At 31.4% G+C, this 15,425-nt stretch overlaps 1 protein-coding gene and 1 non-coding gene across 8 annotated transcripts in view; one reads left to right on the top strand and one right to left on the bottom strand.

Moving 5' to 3' along the window:
* Positions 1-15,425, top strand: part of PCDH15 (protocadherin related 15) — a 1,753,436-nt gene that overhangs the window by 53,554 nt on the left and 1,684,457 nt on the right. The gene's annotated exons all lie outside the window — the stretch shown is intronic.
* LOC112204695 (small nucleolar RNA U13) lies at positions 7,495-7,596 on the bottom strand. The gene has a single exon (XR_002938362.1). It is a non-coding gene; the product is annotated as a small nucleolar RNA U13 (small nucleolar RNA).

Raw genomic sequence — 15,425 nt, 5'->3', positions numbered from 1 at the left:
AAACATTATTTGTCTTTTTTTACCTCTGATTGTAAGGATGGGCCTTAAGTCCTTATAAGATTACAAATTTGACATATTAACCAAAAACTGGAAGTATTCTGGAAATGTTAAATTTGGACAAATGTGACTATAACACTTCTATATATTAATAAGTGGGCAGTTACAGAAATCAATATTACTAAACTGATTCAGATCATGTGTTATAGATGGAGGTTAACTGCTTCCACTGCAATCCTTAGGACCAGAGGTCAAATAAGAGAGCCAAGGAAGAGCTCTGATTTTTGTGAGTAAAAGCTCTGAGTTGAAATAATTTGAAGGAATTATACACTTTATTACCACTTTGCTTCCTATTTGGAAGTATATAGAGATAATTATGTTGAAAATAATCATACATTTTCTAGGTTCAACCATCAAGAGATGTTACTAAAAGTCTATTATTAATGAGGTCCTATAAAGGGAGCCAGAAATATAACAATAAGAAGACAGATAAACTATTATCCTCCCCAGGTTTCCTTAGTATAATATCCACCCTCATAGAGTTTTCAGGTTCTTGCAGCAGCTGCATTTGACTCAGGGACATAAAATCTTTATTGTCTATTATATTGTTGGTTCTGTCAAAAATACTATCACCATATTTTTCTTTCTTTTCTCATTAAAAGTATAGAGTTTTACAGTTTGTGATAATTGGCACCCTGAAACTAAGGTGTGACTTGATTTCAAGTTTAAAAATTTTATATATTTGCTGTCCACTAGTAGATTTCAGATTATAAAGGGGAAAATAAAATATTCCCCACTGCCTACCTACATTATCCTTCATGTTGCCAATAGCAGGAGGCTTGGAAAGCAATACTCTGACATTGTTTTGTGATATTCATTGATAGTTCTAAAGTTGATTGCCTACCCTGTGAAAGGAAGGCTCTAAGAGGGAGGAGGTTAGGATACTAAGATCTATGTCCTGGTCTCTAGAAATCTGTGGTACAGAAACATCTTTTCCCATATTCTGCTCCATGGAATAGTGTTTCAAGGACATAGAAATATGTTCATTCAGAGAAACCTACGAATTACCACTATTTCATTGTCGTATTGTATATATGGTATGTCAGACTCAAAAAAGTTCTGTAATAGAGAAAACTATCCAGTTATAACTTGCTAAAACTCGTGACTAAGGAATCATTTGACAGTGCACACATTAACATTTAAAGACCAAAGAATGTTGATTGGGTCTTAGAGTGAAAATGTTGGATGAATATATTGGCTCTGAAAGCAGTTGTTTCATTCTTCATTGTGGTTTTTTTGTGATAATAAAACCAAGAATAAATTTCAAATTTTACAGAAATATTATGTTATATTAATAAGGATACCACACTATGACCTAGCATGTTTTTCATTTAATGGTGGTAACATGAATATTAGCTTATATATTAATATATTTAAAAGAAACTTGTTATAATAATATACAATAAATAAAGCAATGTTACAAATCATTGCTTTCAGATAAGAAATGGAAACATCATAGACCATACATTGTTTTACACAGAAAATGGGTCAGACTTTGATTCTAGCAGGATATGCCATCAAATAAAAACACATCAAAACAGTAAGCATACCTTATTGGCTTAGTGTGAAGTATATGCTGAGTTATTACATAATTTGATATTGAATCTGAAAATTATTACTAATTCGAATTTTCTTTTGATAAACAGTTAAAATGTCAAAAGCTTTGAAATAGACTTTTACATTTGATTATTTTCAAATATAGCAGCTTTTCAATGAGATCATAAAATTCGATGGAATCTCTGTTGTTGCAAATGACAGAATTCCCTAATATACAATAAAGAAATGTAGTAGAATTATTGAAAACTTGTAATTATTTCAAACTTCCGTTTAAACTACAATGTCGAGAGAAGAAGTTTCAAGAAGCTTCATCTTGAAAGACAGATCCTGGTATCTAACTTGCTTCCCAACTGAATATTTTTTCAGGAAGTGGCTGCTGGAATATAAGGGACTAGAATTGTTAGATGGCCCATCAATTTCTTTCAAGTACAGCTATACTGCCAGTTGGCAGTTGAACATTCCTCACATCTAATTACATTTATCTTTGTTGCTTTAACATTTTTAGAATTTTTGTCATCTAATTTTCTCAGCTCCTTTTCACTTACAAAGAAGTAATATTAGAGAAACTCATTACATCTGCAGCTGCAAACTAATGCTTTCAAATGTATTCCCTTGGTGTTATCATAGCACTACATATCTTGAAACAGGTGTTTTCCACTTATGCCTCTTTAATGATCCATTCTTCTTGTCACGTTGTCTAATAGAGTAAATATAACATCATAATTACTAAAATTTTAAGAATCAATTCACTGCAAACAGATCAATGTATTTGTTCTAGTGACCTCTCTGAGATAATTTTCTACCATGCACTGCTTCTTTGCTTCAGCCATACTAGTCATCTTGCTGCTCTTCAGGTACCCCAAACCACATCAAGTTAGACCTTTTCAATTTCATTATTGCACTTTACATGAACACTCTGTTCCCTAATGATCAGCATGCCTTTTACCTTGATTTCGTTCAGCTCTCTGCTGAAATGAAACCTTCACAGAGAGACCTGTTTTCTCATAGCATCTGAAATATTGCCCTCAACACCTGCACCACCATTTCCTTCCTTACATGATTTATATTTCATCACAACCAAAATCCGTACATGACATATTCTGTATTTGCTTGTTTCCTCGTTTGTTGTTTATCTCTCCTCACTTACTCCTCATGGACTGTAAATTCCAAGATAGCATAATTGTATGTGTTTTGATCATTGCGTTTCTTCAGTGCTTAGAAGAGTGCCTGGCATAATGAAGGCACTAAATAATTTTTAATAATTAATATTTAAAAATTATAATATATTAATATACTAGCTAGGTGGTTTATATTGCATAAAGTCCTATTTTCTAAATCCTTGTATTAGTTTCAGAACTAAAAACAAGTGTGAAGGAGACAGAATGTACTGGAGCTTTTTGACTATTCACTATACTTTATATACTCTAATATAAATTACTTTCATTTTATATTAAATATCATAAGGCAGTCCTTTTATGAATATTACTTTAAATAATTCTGGGGTACCTGTATCCAAAAAGAAATCAGAAAACTTCTCTAAACATTACTGTATGGGCTCTAAAAATATCAGCGGTTTTATTTTGCTGATCTCAAAAGCAGTTTCCCAAGGTGGAAAACTGCTCTAAAGAGAGCACAGAGCCAAGTATTTGTCTGATAATCATTCCTTGGGAATATTTTAAAACTTCATAAAATATTGAAAACAAAATGATATTTTTGTTACAATCAGAATTATTTGAAGGAAGTTTATAGCAAGACACGTGGCATATAAAAAATATCCTAGCGGACTTATGTCATTCTTGGTTCCTTACACACTTTTATTGCTTTGCAAAGATACAGTGCATACAATGATAAAGTATAAATTTCAAGAATCTAAGGCAAGTTGGCATACTTAAACTCAGGCTTGTATAAACTGGAATATCTTTGTCCAATGCCCTACTATCTTTCTCACTATCTTAGTGTTTATTTGTAGCTCATTCTCCCTAAATTTATATTTCAGATTATGCAGTTGTCTCATATGTGTGATAATTTTAATCTAAGCAAAGTCAATGTAATACTTGAAATACAACTATTATATTTTACCTAATAACAGATTTTGAAAGATTAGTTACTAATTTGAAGAGATTTTTTCTTGTTGCCACCTTATCAGTGGTTCCTATGGTACACATTGATGTGTAATGAAGGAGTTCTTCACTGTGGAATTCTTAAATTATTACCTATTAATAATGATATTTACTTATTACTTTTTTCATAGTTAAGCTATATGTTTTGTATTTGTATGAGAACTAATGTGCTCATAAAGCCATTCACATTTCTTTCCATGAAAAATATTGTGTTAGTCCATTTGAGTTGCTATAAGGAATACCTGAGACTGCATAATTTATAAAGATAAGAGGTTTATTTAGCTCACAGTTCTACAGGCTGTATAAGAAATATAGTGCCATTATCTGCTCCTGGTGAGGCCTCAGGAAACTTCCAATCATGGTGAAAGGCAAAGTGGGAGCCTGTGTATCACATGGCAAAAGAGAGAGCAAGAGAGTGAGTGGTGAAGTGTCAGGCCCTTTAAAAACCAACTCTCACATGAACTCATTACTGCAGGGAAGGCACGAAGGTATTCATGAGGGAGCCACCTGCCATGATCCAAACACCTCCCAACAGGACCCACCTTCAACGGATCTGGGGATCACAGTTCAACATGAGATTTGGAGGGGAGAAAACATCCAAACTATATCCTATATTTACGGAATTTTGCTTTTGATATTGCTTTTATAATAGTGGCCTTAAAAAAAGTTTTAACATGGGGAACAACTAAAAGTAATGATTATTGCCTTTGCTAATGCCAAGTTAAACAGACGATAACACTTGAAAGAAGAAATAGTGTATAACAGCTAATAAGGAAGTAGTGATAATAAGTCTTTTTTCAGAAGGTCAGGCTTTTCATTAAGTCTGGATGGAAATCAATAGCATTTGAAAACATTTTCCACTTTGCCTTTATGTATATAGGCAAAGATATGATAAATATCTCATAGTAAATCCTGCAGTATAGTATAAATCACTGCATTCATAGAATAAGTAAATATATATTACTTTATACAAGAAGACATTCTTAAAAGTCATATATAAATCAGATTTTATGCTCTTTGAATATCAAGCCATATTTCTCATTGACTGACACTGTAATTTCAGAGATGTGTTCTCAAAGAAAAAAATTGGTTCCTGAGCTTCAAAATTTCATATCAGAAAGCAGCAAACTTCTTTCTAACTTAAATTTAAAAATAAATGAATATTTTAGTAATAAATTATTTCTATTAATACTTAAGTGAAAAACTATGCCTACAATCATCCAGTGTTGTATTAGACACTTATGAAGACTAGCTCTAAAATGTGAAGAAAACAGGGTTGTCTTTTATAAAATATTTTTCTTTGTAAAAATTGTCAAAAACCTCTTAATAATGTTTGTCTTTCTACTTCTTGTGGGCTGTATTTGTTCACCTGCCAGGTCTTTTCTAAACATGACTATTACAGACGATAAAGCTGTCAAAAACTGCAACATGAAATTCTAGTATTTTTAAGAAACAAAGAGAAGCTATTTATAAAAATGCAATGTTGGTGTAAACAATTCAACTAACTGTAAGAATTTAAGATGAGAGCTCTTCTTACTATCCCATGTTTGAGAAAAAAAAAACCCTATTTTGCCCCAATTTAAGGCACAAATATGCTTTTTGGATTTGTCTGTGTTTTTGCATTATGTAGGGAAAAATAGCACTATTATGAAAAAGTGGCAGTGTTAAAATGTAATTTTTTTTCTAAATTATTATTATTGTATTACCTCTGCCTCAGGAGACCAATATTTAGTTTAAAATAAATTTACTGGCCTTAGGATGATGATGTATAGACATAGACAGAAATAGAACCATGTTCACATGATTACTCTGAATGAGTTTACATTAAATATCATGCTTTTTATTACAGTGTTTTACTGAGCTGTACGTTTTCTTATTTCTGAAAATAGCATATTTGGAGAAAACGAAGACCACTTTCAGTAATGTAGGACTCACCCACATTTCCTTAGAAACAGAGTAAAATATTCTGAAGATATTCTCATCATGATGTTTCATTTGAAATTGTTGTTTCTGGTTTTCTTTTTTTGAGAAAATTCTTTGAAAAATCAAGGATGAGTTCTCTATTTGATACAATTTGGAAATTTCTGTTTGTTTTGATTGTTTTTAAAATTTATTTTTTGAGTAATTAACCTTTCCACACCTGAATAAATGAACACTTTTTGCCCTTTGTTATCCTAGACGTGGACAGAGTATGGGTGAGCATAACACTAAATGTAGGTAGCTTTTAACAGATGTTTATATATGACCTGGAAAGCTAAAGGTTTATCTTGATGTATTTCCATCTGCAATAAAGGTCTATCACATCTTGTTTGATACTTTTGAAAGTACTGAAGCATCTTATTGCATAGGTAATTTTAATATCTTCATGGTCCATAAACCATATACCTCTTTTAAATGAATATTTATGGTAGTCATTCTTAAATGTATATCTTATAGATCCAGGTCATTAGTAGCTTAGGAGAGACCAAGTTAAACATATTACATGGGAGTACGGTAGATGTGGTGATGCATAACTAGAATTGTGAACAAAGTGATTTGTCGCCTTATTGCCTCTTCAAAGGAGGACATGTTGTCCCAGCATTAGGGAGTGCTTTCTGCAAACATTCTTTCGCTCTCAGCAACACCACTCTCTCCACCATTCCCTCTCTCAGAGATTTCAACTAGCATCAGACAGCTGCCTTGCTCAAAGTTACCCCTCCCAGAATCCTGCATGCAGTGACAGATGCAGCGAGGACATGGCTTTAAGACCTGGGTATCTTTGCTCGATGATGAATAATGTGAGGCTGTTCTATCTCCAGAGCATCCCTAGTGATCAAGGATCTGTGCAGATGACTCAAAAAATTACATTTTCTGTTCCAACTTCTGAGTGTGGAATCTGTGAATGACAATAGCAATAGGTGGCATTAAATTAACTATATTTCATTAGATACTTGAATCCTCTTTTGGAAGTCCCGATAACATGTCCAATTAGCTTGTTCAAAGCCAAACTCATAATTCTGTTCTTTTAAACCAGGGTTTTTGTTTGGTTTGGTTTTTTATTTATTTATTTTTATTTGTTTATATTCTCCAATTTTGTATTTTGGTAAAAATACACATAATGTAATTATCATTAATCACATTTATATTATTGTTCAGTCGTCATTATTGTCCATCTCCAGAACTCTTACAATCTTTAAAACTGAAAAATTTTCCCTCCATTAGCCCCTGGCAACCATTATTTCACTGTCTGTTCTGAGGATTTTGACTACACTGAGTACCTCATATAAGTAGAATAATAGAGTATTTGCCTTTCTGTGAGTGGCTTATTTTACTTGATATAACACCCTCAAGGTTCACACATGTTGTAGCATATATTAGAATTTCCTCCCTTCTTAAGGTTGAATAATATTCTATTGTATACAAAAACCACATTTTGCTTATCCGTTCTACTCTTGATAGACTCTTGAGTTGCTTCTAAATTTTAGCCATTATTAGTAATGCTATTAACAACATGGGTATAAAATACATATTTAAGAAACTATTGGGTACATACCTAGAAATGGAATTGCAGAATCATATGGTAATTTCATGTTGAATTTTTGATGATTCACCATATTATTTTTCACAACAGTTTTTCCATTTTATATTTATTCCCACTAACAGTGAACAAGGGTTTTATGTTCTCTCCATTCTTGCCAAATTATTATTTTCTGTTTTATTTTGATAGCTTCCATCCTAAATGGGTATGGGCTGGTATCTCATTGTAGTTTTTTTTTTTTCATGTCTGATGGGTAATGTGCCAACGGTGTAACAAGGTTCGAAGGTGGCACAACTTGCACCTGTGTGTGAACACCCAGTCATCGCGCTTATGAACTACAAAAATAATCTCATTGTAGTTTTTATTTGCATTTTCCTAATGATTAGTGATGTTGTGCATGTTTTCAAGTGTTTATTTGCCATTTGTATATCTTCTTTGGATAAATGTCTATTCAAGTATTTTGACGATTTTTGAATCAGGTTGCTTGTTTTTTGTTACTGAGCTTTAGGAGTGCTCTGTATATTCTGAATATTAATCCTTTACTAGATATATGTTCTGCAAATATTTTCTTCCATTAGGTAAATTGCCTTTTACTGTAGTTATAATTTTCTTTTGATGCATGCATTTTTATTTCATCTTTTTTTTTTTTTTTTTTTACTTTTTGTGAAGCCCGTTTGCCTCTTTTTAATTTTGTTTTGTGAATGTCAGGTGTCTTATTAAAAAATATTGCCAAATCTGAAGTATTAAAACTTATCTTTCTTGTAAGAGTTTATAGTTTTAGGTCTTCCGTTTAGGTCATGGATCCATTTTGACTAAATTTTTGTATATGGTGTTAAGTAAGGATCCAACTTTATTATTTTGCATATGGATATCTCATTTTCCCTGCAACATTTATTGAAAATACTGCCTTTTCCCCATTGAATACTCTTGACACCGTAATTGAAAATCATTTGACCATACATGTGAGACTTTACTTCTAGGCAACCTTTCCTATTACACCGGTCCATATGTCTGTCTTTATGCCAGTACCACAATGTTTTGATTACTGTAGCTTTATAGTAAGTTTGGAAATCAGGAGTCTGAGTGTTCTAGCTTGTTCTTTTCTAGGATCAATTTAGCTATTTGGAGTCTCTTGAAATTCCTATGAATTTTAGGATGAGTTTTTTGTATTTCTGCTTTAAGGCATCATTGGGATTTTGATAGGGATTGCGTTAAGTCTATAGATTTTCATTGAATCTGTGGTGTTGACATTATAACAATGTTAAGTCTTCCAATCATGAATATGAGATGCCTTTCCATTCATTTTTATATTCTTTAATTTCTTTTGGAATGTTTTGTAGCTTTTATAGGACAGGTCTTTTATTTTCTTGGTTAAATAAAAATAGTTTATATTTTTGATGCTATTGCAAATTAAATTATTTTATTAATTTTGTTTTTGGATTATTCTTTGTTATTGTATAGATATGCACTTGATTTTTATGTGGTGACTTAATTTATTGGTTCTACTATTTTAGTGGAATTTTCAGCGTTTTCTATAAATAAGATTATATTATCTGTAAACAAAGATAATTTGACTTCTTCCTTTCCAATTTTATGCCTTTTATTTTTCTATTCCTTACATATTTTTTTCTGGCCAGATCTTTTAGTACTATATTGAATAGTAGTAAGCTCAGGCTTCCTTGCCTTATTGCTTATCACAGAGGGAAAACTCTTAAGTTTTTCACGATTGACTATGACGTTTTATATGGGACTTTTATATATGAATTTTTTTATTAGGTTAAGGTGGTTTCCATATATTTCTACTTTGTTGAGTGTTTTTTTTAAATCATGAAAGGGTACAAAATTTTGCCAAATGCTATTTATGCATCAGTTGAGATAACCATGTGATTCTTACCGTTCATTGTTAATATGGTGTATTACATTTAACAATTTTTGTATGTTGAAATATCTTTGATTTCCATTAATATTAATAAATCTCTTTTGCTTGTGGTCTGTAATCATTTTAATCTGCTGCTTAATAACTTGTTTTGCTAGTAATTTTTTGAGGATTTTTGCATCAGTGTTTATAAAGGATATGTCTATGGTATTAGGCTAATGATGTCTTATAGAATGAGTTTTGGAAATGTTCCCTCATGACAGCATTTTTGGAAAAGTTTGAAAAAGATTGATGCTAGTTCTTTAAATGTTTTATGGAATTCACTGGTGATGCCATCAGGTCCAGGGCTTTTGTTGTCAGGAGATATTTTATTACTGGTTCAGTCTCCTTAGTAGGTATCAGTCTATTTACATTTTTAATTTTATCATTATTTAGTGTTGGTAAGTTTTATGTCTCTAGGAATTTTTCCATTTCATATGTAATTAGATTTCTAGGCATACAAGTTTTCATAGTACTCTCTTATAGTCAATTTTATTTCTGTAGAATTGATAGCAAAGTCACCATTTTCATTTCTCATTGTAGTAATTTTGAGTCTTCTTTTACTCTTAGTCCGTCTAGCTAAAAGTTTACTAATGTTGTTGATCTTTTCAAACAACCAACTTTTGGTTTCATTGTTTTTCTATCATCTGTTTCGTCTATCTCTGCTCTAGTCTTTATTATCTTCTGTCTTCTACTTGCCTTCAGTTTCTTTTTCTGGTTTAAGTTGTAAAGTGGTTGATTTGAGATATGTCTTTTTCTAAATTAAAAGAAAATATTTCTTACTTTTAAATGTAAGCATTTATAGCTATACATTTCTCTCTTAGCGCTGCTTTTTCTATGTCTCATAAATTTTGGCATGTTGTGATTTAGTTTTCATTTATTTCGAAATACGTGTACAGTTCCCCTGTTATTTCTTCTTTGATCAATTGGTAATTTAGAAATACATGTTTAATTTCCACACATTTTTTGATTTTTCCACTTTTTCTTTTGTTACTAATTTCTAACCTAATTTTGTTGTAGTTGGCAAAGATACTTTGTATGATATCTTTTAAACCTATTGAGATGTAATTTGTGGCCTAACACATAATCCGTCCTGGAAAACATTCCATGTGCACTTGAGAAGAATGCATATTCTGTTGTGGGGTAGAATATTCTGTAAATATCTCTGACATCTTGTTGGTTTATTGTGTTTTTTAAGTCCTCTATTGTTATTTATTTCTTTACTTATCTTCTGATTGGTTTGTCCATTACTAAGGGTAGATTTTGAAGTCTTCAATTATTATTGTAGAACTATTTATTTTTCCTTCATTTATATCAAAATTTCCTTCTAGTAGTCTGTTATGTACATGTTGATATTTATTATAGCTTCTTGGAATATTGAACCTTTTATTAATATATAATGTCCTCCTTTGACTCTTGCAACCTTTTAACAGTTATTTAAAGTCTATTTTATCTGGTATTAATATAACCACCCCAGTACTCTTATGGTTACTGTTTACATGGAGCGTCTTTTTCTATCCTTTCACTTTCAATCTGTTTTTGTATTCAGATATAGAGTGAGTCTCTTTTAGACAGTATATAGTTGGATCATGGCCATAATCCATGCTGCCAGTATCAGTCTTTTGTTTGAAGGGCTTTGCTATTTAAAATTAAAGTAATTGTTAATAAGAAGATAACTGTAACTGTCATTTTGTTATTTATTTTCTAGATGCCTTGTAGCTTTTTTAGTATTGAATTTATATTTTGTAGTGAAAATTTAAATTCCTTTCATACGTTTTTTAATGTATATTCTATAATTATTTTCTTTGTGGATACCGTATTAACTGCCAACACTCTAAAATTATAATACTCTAATTTGAATGTATATTAGCAAAAGTTCTATAATATACAAAAACTCAGCTCCTATAACATCTTCATTCACATTTTTTCAGTTATTAATGTCACAAAATTATGTCTATACGTTGTACATTCAAAAACATAATCATTTTTAATATATTAGTATTCTCTATTATGTATAAAACAAAATGTAGATGTACAAACCAAAGTTATAATAATGGGAACTTTAGACTAATAATTGTTTAATATATTAGTCTCTTGAAGTCTGTGGAAAATAAATAATGAAGTTACAAACCAATGTTACAATAATACTAGCTTTTATATTGTCCATGCGTTTACCTTTACTGAGATATATACTTATTCATATAGCTTTGAGTTACTATCTAATGTCCTTTTATTTTAAGCTGCAGGATTCCTTGAGCATTTATAGCGGTTAATGAACTACCTTAGTTTTTGTATGAGAATAATTTATATATTCTCTGGGGGATAGGTTATGGAATTTTCATTCAGTGGTAATTTTCAGCTCCTGATTTTTTTTTTGTTCATTTTTAGCCTTTCTGTCTCTATTGATATTTTCATTTTGTTCATCCATTGTTTCCTTGACTTTCTCTATGCTTTCCTTTAGTTTTTTGGACACCATTATAATGGTTATTTTAAAGTATTTATGTAGTGGATCTACCATCAGGTCTTTCTCGGTGACTTTATTTTGCTTTATCTGTTTTCTTTAAATGAGCCATACTTTCTTGTTCCTGTGTGTGCCTCGTGATTATTTGTTGAAAACTGGACATCTGAATTTAATTAAATGGTAAATCTTGAAATCAGATTTTCTCCCTTCCCTAGGGCTTGCTGTTTTTGTTATTATTTTGTTTATATTGTTGCAGGCTGTGTCTGTGCTGAAGATCAGACTGAGTTGTAAACTTAAAGACTTTTATTAGTATTTTATGAACCTGCACCATTTCTTGATGATACACTGAAACTTTCTAATTTCCCTCATGTATGCAGTTGCTCTGGAAATATACTATTCTTTAATGTTTGACTTCTCAAAGGGGTAAAGGAAAAATGTAGGGGGACAAACAGCCTTTTAAATCTCCTGGAAGTCACCTTAGCCAGGAAGAGTGGGTTTTAGAACAGAAGGGAGTGCAAAAACAATGGCTACCACCTTTTTGTCTCTACCATTGTGCTCAGAAGCAGCAATCAACCATGACAGCACAGATCCTTGATAACCGAAGGATGTGGTCCTTTTTGCTCATGGTAGTTTTTGCAAGCTAGAGGCAAGCTGCAGCAGAAATACGTGCACAGCTCCCTGTCTTGGGGTTGAGGGTGGGGATGGATAGTTGCTCCTAAGCTAACGGCTGAAATTAACTAAAATTTATTATCCATGCTTTCTCCTGGAAGTTGTAAGTTTCACTAAATTCAAAAATTCCAAAAGAGTTGTATCAGAGAGATTTTGCCAGTGTAATTATTATTTATGTGTAAAGAGATTTCCAGTGCTTGCTTTTCCATCATCTTCCTAGAATTCTGTAAACCAGACTCTTTCACAATGTTTCCGTGAATGACATCACTGTCTATCCAGTTATGTAAACCAAAATTTATACATCCTTCTCTTTACCCCACACGTATCATTTCTCACAAAGTCATTTCAATTTTAACTTCTAAATATCACATAAATAGTTAATGACTATTGTTTGGGTGCCTGCATACTCCTGAGCATTGATTTCATATCTTTTAATTACATATCTCAGCAAGGACTTGGTATGCTCAGGTATGCCACGTGGACACTGGAGTTTATAGATGTACGACACATTTCTCAACTAAGTGACAAAGCTGGGTTTATACAGTCAGTTTGATTCTACACATTTTACTGAACATGATGCCTCACGTTTATTTTCTGGAAAATGATGTTAGATTAGGCTAAACAAAAGTTTTAAAACTATTATGAATAAATATTTTTAAAGTAATATATACAAGTTTTTATATCAAATACATATATTTCCAATATTTCAAAACTAATTGAATTCATCCTTATAATAACTGTATAAAATAGCTAATCTTATTTCAATTTCACTGATGAACAGTGTATAAATCAGTAAATAAGGGACAACAATGGTATTCCAATATAAATTTCCAGCTAAACTGAAGTTCTGTGTTCTTCAGTGCTTTGTTATAATGTCCCGTTGGAACAGTAAGCCCTTAAAATGCTGACAAAATCATGAATTGTTAAAATAAATTCACAAATGTTGCTACTCTTGAGACGACGTGTACAGACAGAGAATTGAAAATATGACAGAAAATCAAAGGATGTCTGTGGTTAATGTGTTATAATATTAAATAAAAAGCACAACTGTAGAAGCGTTGTCAATTAATGACTATTAATAAAAGTCTCCTGACTTGCCTCCCAGACTAAAAAATCATAAAATGACATTTAATATTTTAATTGAAAAATCAATTTTAAACTGGGGCAGTCTCTATTACTAGCAAATGTTATGACTGTTAATAATATTGGGTTCTTTTCTTATTTTACTAACCATGCTCCTTTCTTTTTTCTATTCTCCCCAAAATGAATCCAAATTCAAGAAATTTGAAAAGTGTCAGTTATTGGCATCTTGGAAAAACAGGCTGCTCTCCTCTTTCCACAGGTTTACGCTGGTATTTCCTTGAAATACTTAGTTTTAAAATGTACCAGGTAAGATGTTTGTCTTAAGGCAAACATGTGGTACTCTCTTCATGTAATTTATTTATGTACTAAGTGGATTAAGAGGCCTATTTGGGAACAGGAACATCTTATCATCAGCCCTCAAATCATACTATTTTGGAATTGTACTCTTTCAAAGACTATAGTTAAGACACCTGAAAAATATTATCATTCATAAACAATCTTTATTGTCCTATCATGTTCAAAAGTTTAAATACAGACAACTTTTGGATAAATACATTCTAGCTATTCCAGCTAATTCTTAAGCACTTATGATGACAAAGTTTTGTTTGCTGTGATAGTAGAAAAACAGACTAATTTTCCTAAAAATCCAAGGGTTTCACATTAATCTAGTTTTGAAAACTGTAGCCTGTATGTTTCTAATCTGGCTATAATAAAATAAGTTTATATAAAATGTTTAGTGATGTGAAAAGTTGTTGACTTCCCAGTTTTCAAGGTCTTTTTAGACATGTACTTTTACCTGAATTTCTTTCTGAAGATTAATTTCTTAACCTTTGTTCTGTGAAAATATTTTTCAGGTTACTCCCTAGATAACACCTGAGTTATTTTTAAAATATATATTCTCTTTTGTCTCCAGAACATTTCTAAATAACCTTCCCAGAGTATCTTAAATGAATTATTGAATTTGTTTTGAAAATAATTTTCACCAAAGAAGGCATATTTCTTAATACTTAAAATAAAATTGTGAAATTTGACTTGCATTTGTGAAATTTTTGCAACAAAAGTTACTCTTTATTTTCCTGTTTCCCTTATTTATATGTTATATTTCCCTTATTTGTATTTACGTGTTAGTCTTTATCTATTAATAGCCCAAAAATCTAACATCATTGGCTAAAAAGGATATATTAATTAATGGCACTGGAATACAGCTGGCAGATATGTCACAGGACTTGAAAGTGGAAATGTGAGTAATAAATACAATGTCAACAAAAGAGAAAGTTTGAAGATCATTGATATTACATGGTGACATTACTCTTTTTCATTACTGAATTGATTTACAGATGACAATTCACTGTGTTTTGATAAGTGGTGAAGGTTTTAGTGCTTTCAAAATGCTTACTTTTGGATATATGGTGTCATAATCATCTGGGATTTCCTAAGTTTCAGTATAGAATTATGGGTCAGAATTTCTCAGTGTGTTACTCAGAAACATATTTTTTAAAGCTCCACAGATAATTTTAATTCACTATCAATTAAGGCAATCACTATTGGACAACCAAGACAGAAGGAAAATAACCAAATTCATTGATGTGCAAAGGTATGAAGGATGTTATTGGGTGTGATAAGTCCATTCACAATGTTGGAAAAAACATCAAGCATTCTCAGTCTAAGAATACTAGATTGTAAAATATTGTGCATATCAAGTGCTGCTTTGTGTTCTGGCCATCTTCCTGCATTTTTTCCTTCATTATATCCTCTACTGGCTGAGGGGAAAATCACTATACATTTTTTCCTGGACCTAAATTATTACAGAAATTTAATTCAAATTTCTAAATGTGGCAGGCCATTTTACAAATGATAGGACATGTTTGTCTGTAAACATTTGAAGGAGGAGAGTAGAAAGTTCACATGAATTTCTTTTAATATAACTCTTAAATGCATTGGAAAATGGTTTGTCCTTAATGGCCTACAGTGTTGTATGAGTCTAGGCGTATAATCACTGCCTGTTTAATAGTTTTCCTATGGTGGCATTTGGAGACCTTTTTAGTG

This window comes from Pan troglodytes, chromosome 8 (assembly GCF_028858775.2).
Source record: "Pan troglodytes isolate AG18354 chromosome 8, NHGRI_mPanTro3-v2.0_pri, whole genome shotgun sequence".
Lineage (NCBI taxonomy): Eukaryota > Metazoa > Chordata > Mammalia > Primates > Hominidae > Pan > Pan troglodytes.
Note: the sequence above shows the minus strand (reverse complement) of the source record. Positions and strands in the feature narration are given on the sequence as shown.